At 45.4% G+C, this 16,851-nt stretch overlaps 1 protein-coding gene across 1 annotated transcript in view; it reads left to right on the forward strand.

Moving 5' to 3' along the window:
* Positions 1–16,851, forward strand: part of LOC310836721 (uncharacterized protein) — a gene marked incomplete at its 5' end in the record, with an annotated part of 135,592 nt that overhangs the window by 4,018 nt on the left and 114,723 nt on the right. The window lies entirely within an intron of this gene.

The raw sequence follows: 16,851 nt of genomic DNA on the forward strand, positions 1-16,851 counted from the left end.
TTGCCTGGGAGTTAAAGATATAGTATCATAAAATTACTATTGATGTTAACTAAGGTGGCTCAATTGCAGGTTTCCAAACAGAGGTTGGATGGCCACTTGTTAGGGGTGTTTTAGCTGAGATTCCTGCATTGCAAGGGTTGGATTAGATGAGCCCTGGAACACTTCAGACCCTACAATTCTATTATTAATTAAAAGCCAAAAAGGCCTGGCAGAAAAGAAATGTTTTTGCCTAGCACTTAAAGTTATGTAATGATGGTGCCAGGAGAGCTCTCATTGGGGAGAGCATTTCACAAGGTGGGAGCCACTACTGAAAAGGCCCTATTCACGCATGGCCAACCTGCAGACCTCCCATGGAATGGGAGCACAGAAAAGGGCTTCAATTGATGGTCGTAGGGTCTGGGGCGGTTCCAATTGGGATGTATTGGGATCCTAAGACACATAAGGCTTTTTAGGCCAAAACCTTTGAAGTACCTTTGAAGTACCAAGGACAAGGTAGCCCATTTTTGTGGTGGTATCTGAAAGATCTTTGTGGGACGGGTTCTTGCAAATTCTTCATCCAAATGAGGTGGCCTAGTATTTGGTGGCTGTGAAAAAGGCAAGCTCAATGCTAAGGGTCATAAGGAAAGGAACTGAAAATTGAAAACTGCAGGTATCATAATGCCCCGTTATGCAAATCTACAGTACATTTGTGTAGAGTTCTGGCCGCCTCACCTCAGGAAGGATATTGTGGAGTTGGGATAGGTTCAGAAAAGGGCAAGCAAAGCAGTCAAGGCAATTGGAGTGGCTCCCCAAGGAGAAAAGGTTGCAGCAATTTGGGACAATTTGGAGAAAAGGTGAGGACGATATGACATGGTAGAAATTTATAAAATGATGCATGGCATGGAGAAAGTGGATTGAAAAAAGCACTCCTCTCTAGCTCGTCATTCCGTTGGTTGCGCGGTCATGGCAGTCGGGAGATTTGTGAAAGATGAAAGAAATTCCCACAGACGGCATTGATGCCCACCATAGTGGAGAGGGCTCTCAATGGTTACTAGCCACAATGGCTCTGCTGTGCTTCCACAGCTGGAGGTACCAATGCTTCTGAATACCAGCTGCTGGGAACTACAAGTGGAAAGAATCGCTCTTGTGCTGGGATCCTACTTGTGGGTTTCCCATCTGGTTGGCTCCTGTGTAAGAAGGATGTTGGACTAGATGGGACACTGGCTCTTCTTATGTTCTTATGAGTGGCAACCCTAGCCTCATTTTCCTTTTGAAGGGACAGGAGCCCCACCACTCTCCTAGGCTTCCAGCCTCCAGAAGTGCAGATTACATCTTACCATGATTGAGCTTATTTACTCACGGCATTTACACCCCAGCTTTCCTCCAAAGAGCTGGGGGTGGTGCTTTAATTGTTCTCCTCCTCCTCATTTAATCCTTAACAACACGACTGTGAGGTGAGTGAAGTGAGTGAGGTGAGTTAGGCTGGTGGAAGGTGGCGACAGGCCCCTAAGGTCACACCCAGCAAACTTTGTAGCCAAGTGGGAGGTGAGTGAGATGAGTTGCAAACTTTGTGGCCAAGTGTGAATTTGAACCCTGGTCTCCAGGTCCTAGGCCTCATTTAATCCCCACAACAACCCTGTTATGTAAGGTAAAGGTAAAGGTATCCCTGACCATTAGGTCCAGTCGTGACCGACTCTGGGGTTGCGGTGCTCATCTTGCTTTATTGGTCGAGTGAGCCAGTGTACAGCTTCCGGGTCAGGTGGCCAGCATGACTAAGCTGCTTCTGGCGAACCAGAGCAGCGCACGGACCGCCGTTTACCTTCCTGCCGGAGTGGTACCTATTTATCTACTTGCACTTTGACGTGCTTTCGAACTGCTAGGTTGGCAGGAGCAGGGTCCGAGCAACAGGAGCTCACCCCGTCGCAGGGATTCGAACCGCCTACCTTCTGAACGGCAAGTCCTAGGCTCTGTGGTTTAACCCACAGTGCCACCCGCGTCCCTCACCCTGTTTGGTAAGTCATGCCAAAAGGCAGTGGCTGGCTCCCAAGGTCACTCCCAGTGGGCTTCATGGCTGGAAGAAAATTTGAACCCCCGTCCCTCCCTGGTCCTTAGTCCGACACTCTAACCACTACACCTCGCTGATGTCAGGGAGGGGGCACTGACTTAGTTTTGGGGGAATGTCTTCTTCCTGAACCATTTCATCCCAAGTATCCATGTTGTGGTGTCAGGACAGCAGCACATAGCAGTCCCCCACAGCTTCATCCGTTTCCCAGAGGCAGAGGATTGCCTTATAAAGTTGGAAGGGTCCCCAACGAATTAAGTACTTAACCCAAGGTACCACTGTATCATAAAAACTCCTGCCAAGCTAGCAGTTTGAAAGTACGTCAAAGTGCAAATAGATAAATAGGTACCGCTCTAGTAGGAAGGTCTCCATGCGCTGCACTGGTTCGCCAGAAGCGGCTTAGTCATGCTGGCCACATGACCCAGAAGCTGTATGCTGGCTCCCTTGGCCAGTAAAGTGAGATGAGCGCCACAACCCCAGAGTTGTCCGTGACTGGACCTAATGGTCAGGGGTCCCTTTACCTTTATATCATTGAAGAGGGCAGGGGGCAGAAAGGGGCCATTTGTCAGTGATTCCTGCATTGCAGGGGCAGAATATCCTGCTTCATCACCTGAGCCAAAATGGGAAGTTGCTGCCCCATTGTTAGGGTTGTCCCCTGCCCTGTGAAGCTTCCCTTCTCCAGTTTGCACAGAGGCTCCTGCGAAGTGGTGGATGCAGGTTCTGGCACTGACTAATGAGATTTCGTAGAGGCATTCCAAGAACTCGCTGGAAGTTGCTGCTGCTGCCACCTCTTCACCAGAGGTTGAGCAGGTGGGGTGCCCATGGGGTCCTACCTCTTGGGGTTCCACAACTACACAGAGCTTCTTCAGCCCCAGGGCTGGATTTAGATGAAGAGAGGCCCTAGGCTCACTGGCGGAGGAAGAGGAATGCAGGGGGAGCGCACCGCACCTGGCAGCGCGATCCCAGTGGGGTGCCATCGTGGCTGCCTCCCCACCCACGCTGGGTGCCACGCCCCTGCAGGCAGTGTGCGGTGTCCCCAGGACGTGCACCAGCCCCGCCCCCCACCTGCTCTCCGTCCCCCCCATGCCAGAGCATGAAGCTCCGTCACTGCCTAGGCTACTCCACTTGTGAGGCCCCTCCCAATCCCTCACCCTCACAACTAGAAGAAAATGGAAGAGTGTTATAAACAAAATTGAGTGAAGCCAAGGATGATGACGGGTATTTAAAATTCTGCAATTCACAATTTCTCCTCTAAAGGACATAAGATATTATTGTTACCGTAAATACCATGGTGATTTAAAAAAATGCTTAAATGTTAAAATTAACACTGAAAAACTTTTGCAATAACTGAACTTTGTAAACCTATTGTGGAATAAGCATTATTTTTTAGGAAAACGGAGATCACCTTATTGGCGTGGGTGATCTGACATTAAGTAAAAGTGAAACAAAAGAAGTGCCATGGTCAGATCACTTCCTGGTGCAACTGGACTTCTCCGTGACCCTTCCCCTCTGCAAGGAGGTGGGACCGATTTGGATGGTTTGCCCCCGCCACTTAATGGATCCAAATGGTTTCCAGAGAGTGGTAGGGTATGCTTTATCCCATGTTGATGGCCTTTCAGCTGATTCCCTGGTGGCCTGCTGGAATGTGGAGTTAACCAGGGCTATCAACTGTGTGGCTCCAAAGCGCCCTCTCCAATTGCATGGAGCCCAGACAGCCCTGTGGTTTTCTACGGATCTGAGGGCGAAGAAAAAATCGCTGAGACAGCTAGAGAAAAAACTCTCATTTTGAATCTGACTGGACACGGGCTAGAGCTCAACGTCAAGCCTACCAAGTGGCAATAGCGATGGCAAAGAGGACTTTCTTCACTGCCTCTATTGCATCTGCAGAAAATAGTAGCAGGAGACTCTTTTAGGTGGTTCACAATTTAATGGAACCACCTTTGCCATCAGGGCCTGGTAAAGACCCCAAGATCTCTTGCAATGACTTTGCAAAGTTTTTTACAGATAAAGTCGCTCAGATTCTTGAAAGACCTACATTGGCTCCCACTACATTTCTGAGCACAATTCAAAGTGTTGGTGTTTAACCTTTAAAACCGTAAATGGCCTCAGCACAGTATACCTGAAGGAGCGTCTCCACCTCCATCGTTCTGCCCAGACACTGAGAACCAGGCAGAAGGCCTTCTCAGTAATGGCGCCTGCCCTGTGGAACACCCTCCTATCAGATGTCAAAGAGATAAACAACTACCTGACGTTTAGAAGACATCTGAAGGCAGCCCTTTTTAGGGAAGTTTTAAATGACTGATGTTTTAATGTATTTTTCATTTTTGTTGGAAGCTGCCCAGAGTGACTGGGGAAACCCAGCCAGATGAGTGGGGTAAAAATAAATAAATTCTTCTTCTTCTTCTTCTTCTTCTTCTTCTTCTTCTTCAAAAACACATTGAATTTACAAATTATATTGCCTGGGAAGTGTAAATAATATGATCATGATTACCTAACAGTGTGACACTTTTAGAATCTACTTTATGGTGTCATTAAACAGTCAGTTTTAAAATACATATTAAGAAGTAAATTACAACCATCAAATACAGTAAGACTAAAAATGTTTTCCCCCCCTAGCCTTTCTCATAACAAAATAATCCAAAACTTCATTAAAATACGTTTGTCTAAGTTTGTCACTTTCAGTGCACAAAATGCTCAGTGCAGACAACCTCTCTTGAGACATCATGGCCCTTAATTCATTTCTAATTCTTTTGAGTCTTGAAAAACTCCTCTCTCCTAAGCAGTTGGTGACCATAAAGCTAAGAAATAGCTGCAAGGAAAGGCCAGCTGAATTTTTTCCTTGTACAGTGGTACTTCTGGATGCGAACGGGATCCGTTCCAGAGCCTCATTCACATCATGAGCAGAGCGCAATCCGTGTCTGTGCGTCGCGATTCACTGCGTCTGCGCATGTGCATGACATCATTCTGAGCATCTGTGCATGTGTGAGCAGCGAAACCTGGAAGTAACCCATTCTGTTACTTCCGGGTCACCGCGGGACGCAATCTGAAAAGATTTAACCCGAAGCGTCTTTAACCCGAGGTATGACTGTATACAATTTGATAAAGTTCTGTATGAGACAGAGAGTGCTCTGCTGTAAGCCTATGGCTTTGTCTCACGTACAGGTGAAAGTGCAAAAGTTCATCAAGAAGTTTCAGGTCAATATCTTCTGGGTATGTTTCCATCAACAGTTCAACACCTTGCTGAATTTCTTGCTTAGATACTGTCAGATTAGCAAAAATGGAAAACAATTGTGAAACATCACTGTACACAGTACTTCTTTTTAAATTGGCTTCAAGTGCATCTAATAAAGGAATCAGATTTAAGAACTTTCCTTCTGTTTGATATATGATTTATACCCCAGTGGGGACATGAGTAGGCAAACTAAGGCCCGGAGGCTGGATCCAGCCCAATCGCCTTCTTAATCTGGCTTGTGGACGGTCCGGGAATCAGTGTGTTTTTACATGAGTAGAATGTGTCCTTTTATTGAAAATGCATCTCTGAGTTATTTGTGGGGCCTGCCTGGTGTTTTTACGTGAGTAGAATGTGTCCTTTTATTTAAAATGCATCTCTGGGTTATTTGTGGGGCCTGTCTGGTGTTTTTACGCGAGTAGAATGTGTCCTTTTATTGAAAATGCATCTCTGAGTTATTTGTGGGGCCTGCCTGGTGTTTTTACGTGAGTAGAATGTGTCCTTTTATTGAAAATGCATCTCTGGGTTATTGTGGGGCATAGGAATTCATTCATTCCCCCCCCCCCCCAAAAAAAATATAGTCTGGCCGCCCACAAGGTCTGAGGGACAGTGGACCGGCCCCCTGCTGAAAACGTTTGCTGACCTCTGGTGGATCATGGCAATGAAAATAATGAATAGAGCTGGGGCAATAGCACAACCCTGTTTAACACCTGATCCTACTGTGAATGGTTCACTTTGAGAGCCATTGTTATCTGCGATTGTTGCTGTTATATTATCATGGAGGAGCTGAATGATGTTTACAAATTTATCTGGGCAGCCAGTTTTCAGAAGGACAGTCCACAGGGCGTTACAATTTACAGTGTCGAAAGCCTTAGTCAGGTCAATAAACGTCATATACAGGAGTTGGATTTGCTCTCTGCATTTTTCTGAAGCTGTCGAGCAGTGAAAATCATGTGCACTGTCCCCCTAGAAGGCCAAAAACCATTTTGGGATTCAGGAAGGGTCACCTCGGATATTGTTAAGAGATGGTTTGCTAAGATCTTTCCAAGAATTTTGCCGGCCACAGCTAATAGAGAGATGCCTTGATAGTTTCCGCAATCAGTTCTGTCACCTTTTTTTAAAAAAAAGAGATTGATAATTTTGGCATCCCTAAAGTCTGGGATCACTTCTCTTTCCCAGATTTTTTCGATGAGCATGTGAAGTTGTGTAACTTCAATTCCACCCACTTTGAAGATTTCAGCAGGTATCCCATCAGGTCCACTGGTTTTGTTGTTTTTCGTTTGGTTAATAGTTGTACACAACTCTCTAGATTTGGAGATACTGCAAGCTCATCTCGAACTTGTTTTTGCACAATTTGTGAGAGGACCTCAGCAGCTCCGGGGGAGTTGTGGTTAAGGAGATGTTGGTAGTGTTCTTTCCAGCACAGTGCAATAGCTTCTTTATCTTTTAGAAGTGTGGTACTGTCTGCTGAGTGTAGGGAGCATATGCCATGATTTATTGGCCCATAGATGGTCTTTGTGGCTTTAAAGAAACTCTGTGCATCATGAGTGTCGGATATGTCCTGGATCTCTTAAGCCTTTTTTATCCACCAGTGGAACCAGTGTCCCCACTGTGGAAGGATGTGTGGGTCCAGAATTGGCCTCCACAGTCACTTATGGACTCATTGTTAAAACCATGTTTATGGAAGAAAATCTTACTCAGCTACGAGTGATCACCAAAGAGAAAAAAGTATAAAGGAATAAAGGATTTTATCCTAAACTTACCAGTATCTCTTGAAGAAAGTACATCTGAGGCATCAGGTGCACTTCTGTCATTTATCTGCTGTTCCCTCACTCTTTGTCTCCTTGTTTTGTAGTTAACATTTGCCAAGGTGGCTTTTTCTTGTTTCTCAAGCTCATCAAAATCTTCTCTAATTTTCCTTAAATAATCTGGAAGTGAACTGTACAAACTTGCACAAGAACTCAATAACAGGTCTGATTTCTGAAGGGCTTTGCTGACCTGTGAAAATGGCCTAGCACATAGGTCCAAAAATGCACCATAAACACAAATTCCAGTTCTTCCATTTTCTGCAAAAGATTGTTAGCTTGAAGTCTGGTCTCCCCCTTCCCATTAATGTCAAAGTAGAAATGACTGAGGGCACCAGTGATAGCACTGTAACTTTCCGAAACAGCTTCTGTAGCTTTTGCCTGTGCATCCCACCTAGTGTCTGACAAATATTTAGGCACTTTTGAATCAGGTGAAAAGAAGGTATAAATTTCATTGATAATGCCAAAACAGTTCATTGCATCAAGGCAGCAATCCACAGCTGAACAATAGTGGGCAGAGCGGGGGAGACTTCATGGTCAGAACACCGGATTGGGCTTTTAAACAAAGAACAAAGATTTTATTGACTATTTACAAGTAACAGGGTTTTAAACACAAAAAGGCACTTTAAATCAAACACAGAAAGGAAAACGCCACCGGGCACAAATTAAATAAGACACAACGCAGTTCCTCTGTCCCTGAACAGATCCCTATATTTATTTTCCCTTGGGATGAGGTCCAGTTACCAACCTGCAGCCTGGCCTACCTTCCACAGGTAGCTCTGGATCCCTCTGAGGATCCATTCCCACTGCTGTCTTCCCTGATCCCCAAGGCCTCTCTCTGCCTGAAGCTACTGAAGGTAGGTAAAGGTAAAGGGCCCCCTGAACATTAGGTCCACTCGTGACCAACTCTGGGGTTGCAGTGCTCATCTCACTTTATTGGCCGAGGGAGCCGGTGTACAGCTTCTGGGTCATGTGGCCAGCATGACTAAGCCGCTTCTGCCAAACCAGAGCAGCACACAGAAATGCCGTTTACCTTCCCGCTGGAGTGGTACCTATTTATCTACTTGCACTTGACGTGCTTTTGAACTGCTAGGTGGGCAGGAGCAGGGACTGAGCAATGGGAGCTCACCCTGTCGCGGTGATTCGAACCGCTGACCTTCTGATCGGCAAGCCCTAGGCTCAGTGGTTTAACCCACAGCACCACCCGCATCCGAGTCCTGAAGGTAATGGGGTGCTTTATATGTCCAGTTGTCCTTTGTCAACAAAAATATGTCACTACTTTTTGTGTTGAATATATGCTATATGGTAATTTATGGACCTAATAGTATCTAAAGCCAGTGATATTTTAGGGAGCAAGCCAGCAGGCGGGGCCCATTACTTACATCATAGGAGCCTACACAACACAAAACACTGTTGCTGTATGGAGGTGGTTTTATTTGTTTTTTATCTTATATTTTGGAAAAGTACATCAGATTTTTTCCCCTTTAATTTTTTGGGGGCCCCCAAGAGAGTGGGCCCCTAAGCTACAGCTTGTTTAGCTTATACATAAATCCGGCACTGCCTGTGGGCAATCTGCAGCGCATGCTGCAGGCACCAACAGGTCTCTGTGAAGTGTGAAAGATAGACTTCGCTGCCTGGGAGGGGTGAGGCCAGTGCCAGTCACATGTGCTTGCCCTGCTGTGTTCAAGCCAAGGAGGAGGGAAGGAATGGAAGGGACTTGGGAAGGCTTGCTTGCCTGGTCTATCTCCCCCAGCCGGCCCCCTACTCACACTCTCCCACTGATTAAAGTGCAGCACATACCACTGACCCTTGAGCTGGGAAAGGCTGTGCAGCTGGTTATTGACTCTGAGCCTGCTGGCTCTGGAGTCTGTACTCTGAATAGTGGCCCCAGGGACCTAGAAGGGGCAGGTATTGTCAGTCCAGCCCCTGCACAGTCTCATCAGGGCTGCCCTTAGGCAATTGGAGCAATTGGGCCAAATTGGCCCCTGTGCACTAGGGCAATCTAGATGAATTTTATTTATATCACTAAGACGCGGGTGGCGCTGTGGTCTAAACCACAGAGCCTAGGACTTGCTGATCAGAAGGTCGGCGGTTTGAATCCCTGTGACGGGGGAGCCAACCTAGCTGTTTGAAAGCACATCAAAGTGCAAGTAGATAAATAGGTACCGCTCCGGCGGGAAGGTTAACGGCGTTTCCATGTGCTGCTCTGGTTCACCAGAAGTGGCTTAGTCATGCTGGTCACATGTCCCAGAAGCTGTATGCCAGCTCCCTCGGCCACCAAAGCGAGAGGAGCGCCGCAACCCCAAAATTGTCCGCGACTGGACCTAATGGTCAGGGGGGTCCCTTTACCTTTACCTAAGATTCTGCAGACTTTGGCTGTGAACTGGAGCCCCACAAAAGAATTCAAGTTGGGCCCTAGAGTTTCAAATAAGGCCCCACTGCCTGGCCCTGAGTCTCATAGTTGCTGGGCCCAAGTTGCCCTACCCTCACATGAAGTCTTGGGTTTGCAATTTTGGGAGAGGGGAAACTGCCTGCTGGGGGGCGGGCGGGCAGGCTGGGGAGGCCCCCTAGTTTTAGAGGCACTAGGCTTCAGCCTACTTAGGTAAACAGGAACCCAGAGTGCCACCCGCGTCCCTCAGCCTACTTTGCCTATACATGAATCTGGCACTGTTCAGTCCACCTCATGGGCATATTGACTCTGCTTTATTATGTTCTTTCCAATCGGGGAATTCCCTGGTTCTCTGGTGCAGAGTTCAGCCACTGCAATTGAACCAGTGGCCACTAGAGGGTGCACAAGGACAGGGAAACAAGCAAGGATCCCGTTTCAGCTGGCAGGAAGCCAAGAAGGGCTCCCTGTGGCCTTCCATGTGCTTTTTTGCTCTGGTTCCAAGAGTTCAGTTAGGAGTGCCATGGAGCAGGATGCCAACAACTCCCTCCTTCAGCTGCAAAGCCCTCGGATTGGAGATCCCTTTTGCTGAGAGTTTGCCCCACACTTCAGGTCTTAGCCAATTGCAGCTTGTCCCCTCTTCACACCAGAACGAATATAGAGGTAAAAAGGAAAGAGAATGACAATGACTGCTGGTGCTAATGACACTTCTTTGAGGACCAGCAAAAAGGCCTTGCAGGCTGGGTGTTGGACCACTCCGACTTGGGAATTCAGGACTGTGTAACAAAGAGAGAAGCTGTGTCAGTAGGTTAGAGCATGGTGCTGATAACACCAAGGTTGCAGGTTTGATCCCCATATGGGACAGCTGCATATTCCTGCACTGCAGGGGGTGGGACTGGATGATCCTCAGGGTCCCTTCCAAATCTTTAATTCTATGATCTATCAAGGCTAGAGCCGGGCGTTATATCAATCCATTGTCTGAAACTGGTTTGAAGTTCAGATTGTGGTAACGGCTTCAGAATTTTGAGCTGGCAATATATCGTGAATCCCGGTTGGCTCCCCAGCCACTGCCAGCACAGTAGATTTCACTCCTGAGTGACGCTTGTGCCCTGTAAGGCCACTTGATGCTCTCCCACTCCCTCCCTCCCTCCCACAGCCTCAGCAGCCCAAGAAGGTGTGTTGCCTTGTTCCTCCTGGTTGCTCCTCCTGCTCCCTCCCTCTCCAGCCCAGTCGCCCCTCCTTATTTCAGATGTAGTGATATTTCACTATATCACAATGGTTAGCTGGTAATATATCACAATGTTGAAGAACAGGTATTGCCCAGCCCTAGTGATAGGGTTTTTGTGATGGTCCTGGCATTTTGGGGGCAGATAGAGACTATGGATTAAGTGGGCCATTGGCCTGTTCCAGCAGGCCACTTGTGGTGCTCCTGTGGAACTTCCAGGCTTAGGGGCAATCTATCTTGATTCCTAGGCTGTTAGGGTAATTAGGCGAGTGAGAACAGGATGCTGTACTAGACGGGCCACTGGCCTAATCCAGCAGCCTCTTCATATGTTCTTAACAATGAGAAAAGTTATCAGGCCTGTGGAATTAATCAGTACAGGATATGATCAAAATATGAGTCCAGCGAAAGCATGGCTGGGTGCTGGAACTTTATGTCTCCTAGGTATTCCAGTGATCCTTTCTGCCTACCTTAATTCTTTAGCTCCAGTTCCTGCATTGTAAGGACTACATGACCCTTGGTGTCCCTGCCAACACTATGATTCATTATAAGTTTTTATACAGAGGTTGCACAGCCACCTGTTGGGGATTCTTAGGCTGGGTTCCTGAATTGCACGGGGTTGGACTAGCTGACCCTTTGGGATCCTTTCCAACTCTGCAAGCCTATGGCAGAAACACCCCTGCCTCATCAAAGGTATGGCCCATCAGTCTTGCGGAGACCAAGGAGGGTGGTGGACGGCAGATCCTGGATTTGGCCCCACTGATAAGACTGGGGCCTGGTTCAACAGAGGGCAAGATACCTAGAAAGGACCAGGGGATTATATCATGGAGATAAGGGAGGCAGGGCTCAAATCCCTAGATAACTCTCTGGCAGATATATAGCCTCCTGTCCTAGAGCCAATTGAGACAGAGAAAAGCCAGCTGGGTGTAAATTCACAAGTCAGACTCAAAAGTCTCTCCTAACCCCATGGCTCAGTTTTTCTTTATTTTGTCCGTTTGTTGCATTTGTATCCCACCTTTGTTTTTTTCCTTCCAAGGATTTTGAGGTGATGTATGTGATGCCCCCCTCCTCATTTAATCCCCACAACAACCCTGTGAGGTGGGATACGCTAGTGTGGTGTAGGGATTAAGGGTGTCAGTCTGGGACCTGGGCTATTGTTTTGTATGTTGTTATGTCCTTTTGCCTTTGCTTGAATAATGATAATAATAATAATAATAATAATAATAATAATATATTATTTATACCCCGCCCATCTGGCTGAGTTTCCCCAGCCACTCTGGGCGGCTTCCAGTCGAGTGTTAAAAACAATACAGCATTAAATATTAAAAACTTCTCTAAACAGGGAATGAAAGGTGATACATAAATTTAATAATAATAAAAATAAATAGCAGATCTTTCATTCGGTTTTACGAATAATCTCCTTTTTTTCTTTTCCATAGTACAGTGGTACCTCAGGTTATATACGCTTCAGGTTACATACGCTTCAGGTTATAGACTCTGCTAACCCAGAAATAGTGCTTCAGGTTAAGAACTTTGCTTCAGGATGAGAACAGAAAACATGCTCTGGTGGCATGAGAGAAGCATGAGGCCCCATTAGCTAAACTGGTGCTTCAGGTTAAGAACAGTTTCGGTTTAATTATGGGCCTCTGGAACGAATTAAGTACTTAACCCGAGGTACCACTGTATTTTTTAAAAAGTATTTTTATTGAATTTTAGCCATATAAGGCAAACAACAACATAGAACTTCATGAGACATACACATGAAAACTAAACCAAACCAAAAGCTTCTATAACATGGTGAGAGTACACAGTTTGGAGTGCCTGGGAGGACATCTGTTTTGATCATGGGGTAGGTTGGGGTTGAAGGGAGTGTACTTTTGACCGGAGCACAGTTCGACCGAATCCCCACAGAGTTGAATGTCACAGGATGCGGGGGTGGGGGTGGGTGGGGAGGGGGGGGAGAAAGAGTTTGCTAACGTAAATTTAGTTGAAAAAACATCAGCTGCTTTGACCGCGGAACCCCTTAAAAAGACATGGGATCTTCATACTGGCAAACGAAATATTCCCTAGAATTGGAATAAAATTTTGAAATCTTAAAATCTCTTTCCAGTATTCTTCGGAAAAACTCCTTGGAATTACTACGCAGATATCATTACATTCTTTTGTCAATGTAATCCCCCCCCATATCAGCTAATTGTTGGAGGGGCTGCGATAAACTTGGAATGTCTTATCATGGATGGAGGGAATTTAAGTTGCTGCAAGATTTGATAGAAATTATAAATATTATAGAAGCATAAAATTGTAGAGTTGGAAGGACCCTGAGGGTCATCTAGTCCAACCCCCTGCGATGCAGGAATCAAAACTAACACATCCAGGACAGATGGCCATCCAACCTCTGCTTAAAAACCTCAAAGGAAGGAAATTCCGCTACCTTAAAAGGGAGCCAATTCTACTGTCAATCAGCTCTTGCCATTAGAAAGGTCTTCCTGGTGTTTAGTCAGAATCTACTTGCAACTTGAATCCCTTGGTTAAGGTCCTATCCTCCAGAGCAGGTGAAAATAAGCTTGCTCTGTTTTCCATGAGACAGCCCTTCCTTCGGATATTTGAAGGTGGCCATTGCATCTCTCAGTCTCTTCTTCGGCAGCCTAAACATACACAACTCCCTCAGTCAGACTCCATTTCCACACCCTTAATCATCTTGGTCACCCTCCTCTGCACATGCTTCAGCTTGTCAATATCCTTCTTAAATTGTGCTGCCCAGAACTGGACCAAAGTAATATACAGTTAGAAGATTAGGAGAGGTTATGGAATGAAGGTTTTAACTTCACAGCATGCAGTACACTTAAAGAAAATGTTATGAAAATGATGTATAGGTGGTATTTAACACCAGTTAAACTGGCCAAAATGTATAGAACAAAAAATGGGTGTTGGAAATGTAAGGAAAAGGAAGGTACTCTTTACCATATGTGGTAGACATGTAAAGAGGTAAAAGCTTTCTGGGAAATGATATATAATGAGTTAAAGAAAATGTTTGAAAACAACTTTGTTAAAAAACCAGAAGCGTTTTTATTAGGTATACTGGGTAGAGAGATACCGAGGCAAGATAAAAAATTGTTCTTATATGCAACAACTGCACCAAAAATTTTGTTAGCCCAAAGATGGAAACAACAGGAGTGGCAGATGAAAATGGTGGACTTTGCAGAACTGGCGACACCTACGGGAAGATTCCGGAACCAACGAGATTAAACATTCCAAAAGGACTGGAACAAATTTATATTATATTTGAAAGACAACTGTAAGCAATTAACATCATTAGCAGGGTTATCTGAAGATCTGTAAGGTGAAATTGCTACGTATTCAGGTTGAGTAATATAATATTCTAGGTAATGATATAACAAGGATAGGAAACGAAGAGAAATGTAAAGATGTAAAGTTTAATTTTGTAAACTATCAGATGGGAGGGCGGGAAATCGTTAGGCTCAGTCGAGCCAAAGAGATAAAACAAGAGGGTATGGTGTTCCGTAATGTGATTATATGTAAAACCAATAATTATATCTATATCGATATCTACAGTATATCTATATCTATATCTACACATACACACACACACATATATAAGAACTGGACCCAGTATTCCAGGTGTGGTCTGACCAAGGCAAAATAGAGTAGTACTATGACTTCCTTTGACTGGGACACTAGACTTCTGTTGGTGCAGCCTAAAATAGCATTAGCTTTGCTTTTTTCCCTTTTTTCTGCTGCATCACACTGCTGACTCATGTTCAGCTTGTGTTCCACCAAGACCCCTAGATCCTTTTCACATGTACTATAAGCAAGCTAGGTATCCCCCATGTTATATTTCTGCAGCTGGTTCTTCCTGCCTAAGTGCAGAACTTTACATTTGTCCCACTTGAAGTTAATTTTCTTAGTTTGGGCCCAGTTTTCCAATTTGTTAAAGTCATTTTAAATCACAATTCTGTCTTCTGCGGCATTAGGTAGCCCTTCCAGTTTGGTGTCATCTGCAAATTTTATTATTATCCCCTCAATTCATTCATCCAAGTTGTTCATAAAGATGTTGAACAACTACAGGCCAGAACTACACCCTGCAGCACCACACTTGTCCCCTTTCCCCCAAGATAACGAGGAACCATTAGTGAGCCTTCTTTAGGTTTGGTCTGTCAACTTGCTACAAATTCACCCAACAATTACCATATTCAGCTTCTCTGGAAAAAATATCATGGGAGACTTTGTCAAAAGCCTTACTGAAATCAAGTTACACTATGTCCATAGCAAGTTAGTAACTCTATCAGAAAAAGAAATGAGATTCACCAGGAATGACTTGTTTTTGAGAAACCCATGTTGGGTCTTAGTAATCACAGCATCCTTTTCTAAATACTCAAAGATTGACTGTATAAATGTCAAGCTCACCAACTGGTTGTTACTTGAGTCTTCTTGTCCCACCCCTTTTTGAAGATGGGGACAACATTTGCCTGCCTCCAGTCTGCAGGGACCTCATCTGTTCTCCAAGAATTCTCGAAGATTATATACAGAGGCTCTGAGATTACATCCGCAAGCTCCTTTAATACCCTTGGGTGCAGCTCCTCAGGCCCTCATCAGATTTTAATCCATTTAAAGTAGCTAGCTGTTCCTTTACCACCTCTTTTCCTATCTGAGGCTGCAGCTCCATCCTGGCATTGTTTATTCTGTGATGACCAGGTTGGACAATGCTTTCCTTTTGGGTGAAGACAATTGCTATATAAACTATTATTTGCTGTCCAAAATGAATGTTAATTGAATATTGTTAGGAGTTTGTCGAGGGGGGATGCAGACTTCCAAAAAAGAAAAAAAGGTCGCTGTCTTTGTCAGCACAAAGGAAACACATGAGCAGATCACTAATATCTGCTGAAACAGAGGTCAGGGGATTGAACCTCAAACCTCTGAGGGAAATGACCTTTGCAGTGATGCAGGATGCAACCTCTGAGCTTCCAAAAGTTTGGGGGATGTTTGTCCATCAAGTCAGAACCTGGCTGCCACTGAAGATAATTAAACAGAGGTCGGGTGGCTACCTGTCAGGGATTCTTTAGCTGTGGTTCCTGCATTGCAGGGGGTTGGACTAGATGACCCTCAGGGTTCCTTCCAGCTGTAGAATTACAATGGTACATTGGGTTAAGAACTTAATTCGTTCTCGAGGTCCGTTCTTAACCTGAAACTGTTCTTAACCTGAAGCACCAATTTAGCTAATGGGGCCTCCCGCTGCTGCCGCACCGCCAGAGCACGATTTCTGTTCTCACGCTGAAGCAAAGTTCTTAACTCGAGGCACTATTTCTGGGTTAGCAGAGTCTGTAACCTGAAGCGTCTGTAACCCGAGGTACCACTGTATTTGGAAAAGAGTAAGGTCATGGGCATCTGCCTCTAGCACCTGTGGTAACACAATCCTACCCGCCCCCCCGACAATTAAACACTGGAGAATTGTCAGAAATGCTTCCATGTGCCCCTCTCCCACATTTTATCTGGTATTAGGTTTCAAATTCCCCAGCTCCTTACAAGCCATGAGAGTTGTGTTTATTTAGCCTGAGGCCACAGCAGAGTGGAATCATGGAATCAGAGAATTGAAGACTTGGAAGGGATCCTCAAGGGTCATCTAGCCCAACCACCTTCAATGCAGGAATCACAGCTAAAGAATCCCTGACAGATGACCATCCAACCTCTGTTCAAAAACGTCCAATGCAGGAGAGTCTGTGACTGTCTGTTCCACTGTTGAACAGCTCTTACCAACAGAAAACTCTTCCAGATGTTTAGTCAGAATCTCCTTTCTTGCCATCTGAATCCATTGGAAGAGTTATTAACCTGTGCATGGGCTATTAAGCTGTTATAATGAACCCCAAACTGGCACAGACTAGGGGATAGGGCTACATGATCCTTCCGGGTCCCTTCCTTACCTACAGTTCTCTGATTCTATCAAAAACAGTCCCCACTTTTGCAGCCTGTCTCACATCTCCTTTCCCTTCCCTCACTGTGAACCTTTTCCTGATGCCTCCCCAGCAAAAAGATAAGAGGCAGTTAAATTTATCTTCAAAGATCCCCCTCCCTGACCTGCATCTCAAAAAAATGTGGGTCTTTAACCCCCTGCCCGCTGCCTCCTTCCTCTGCCATATAAATCTTGTCCTTATC

The sequence above is a fragment of the Podarcis gaigeae genome (genome assembly GCF_964106915.1).
Source record: "Podarcis gaigeae genome assembly, chromosome: Z".
NCBI lineage: Eukaryota > Metazoa > Chordata > Lepidosauria > Squamata > Lacertidae > Podarcis > Podarcis gaigeae.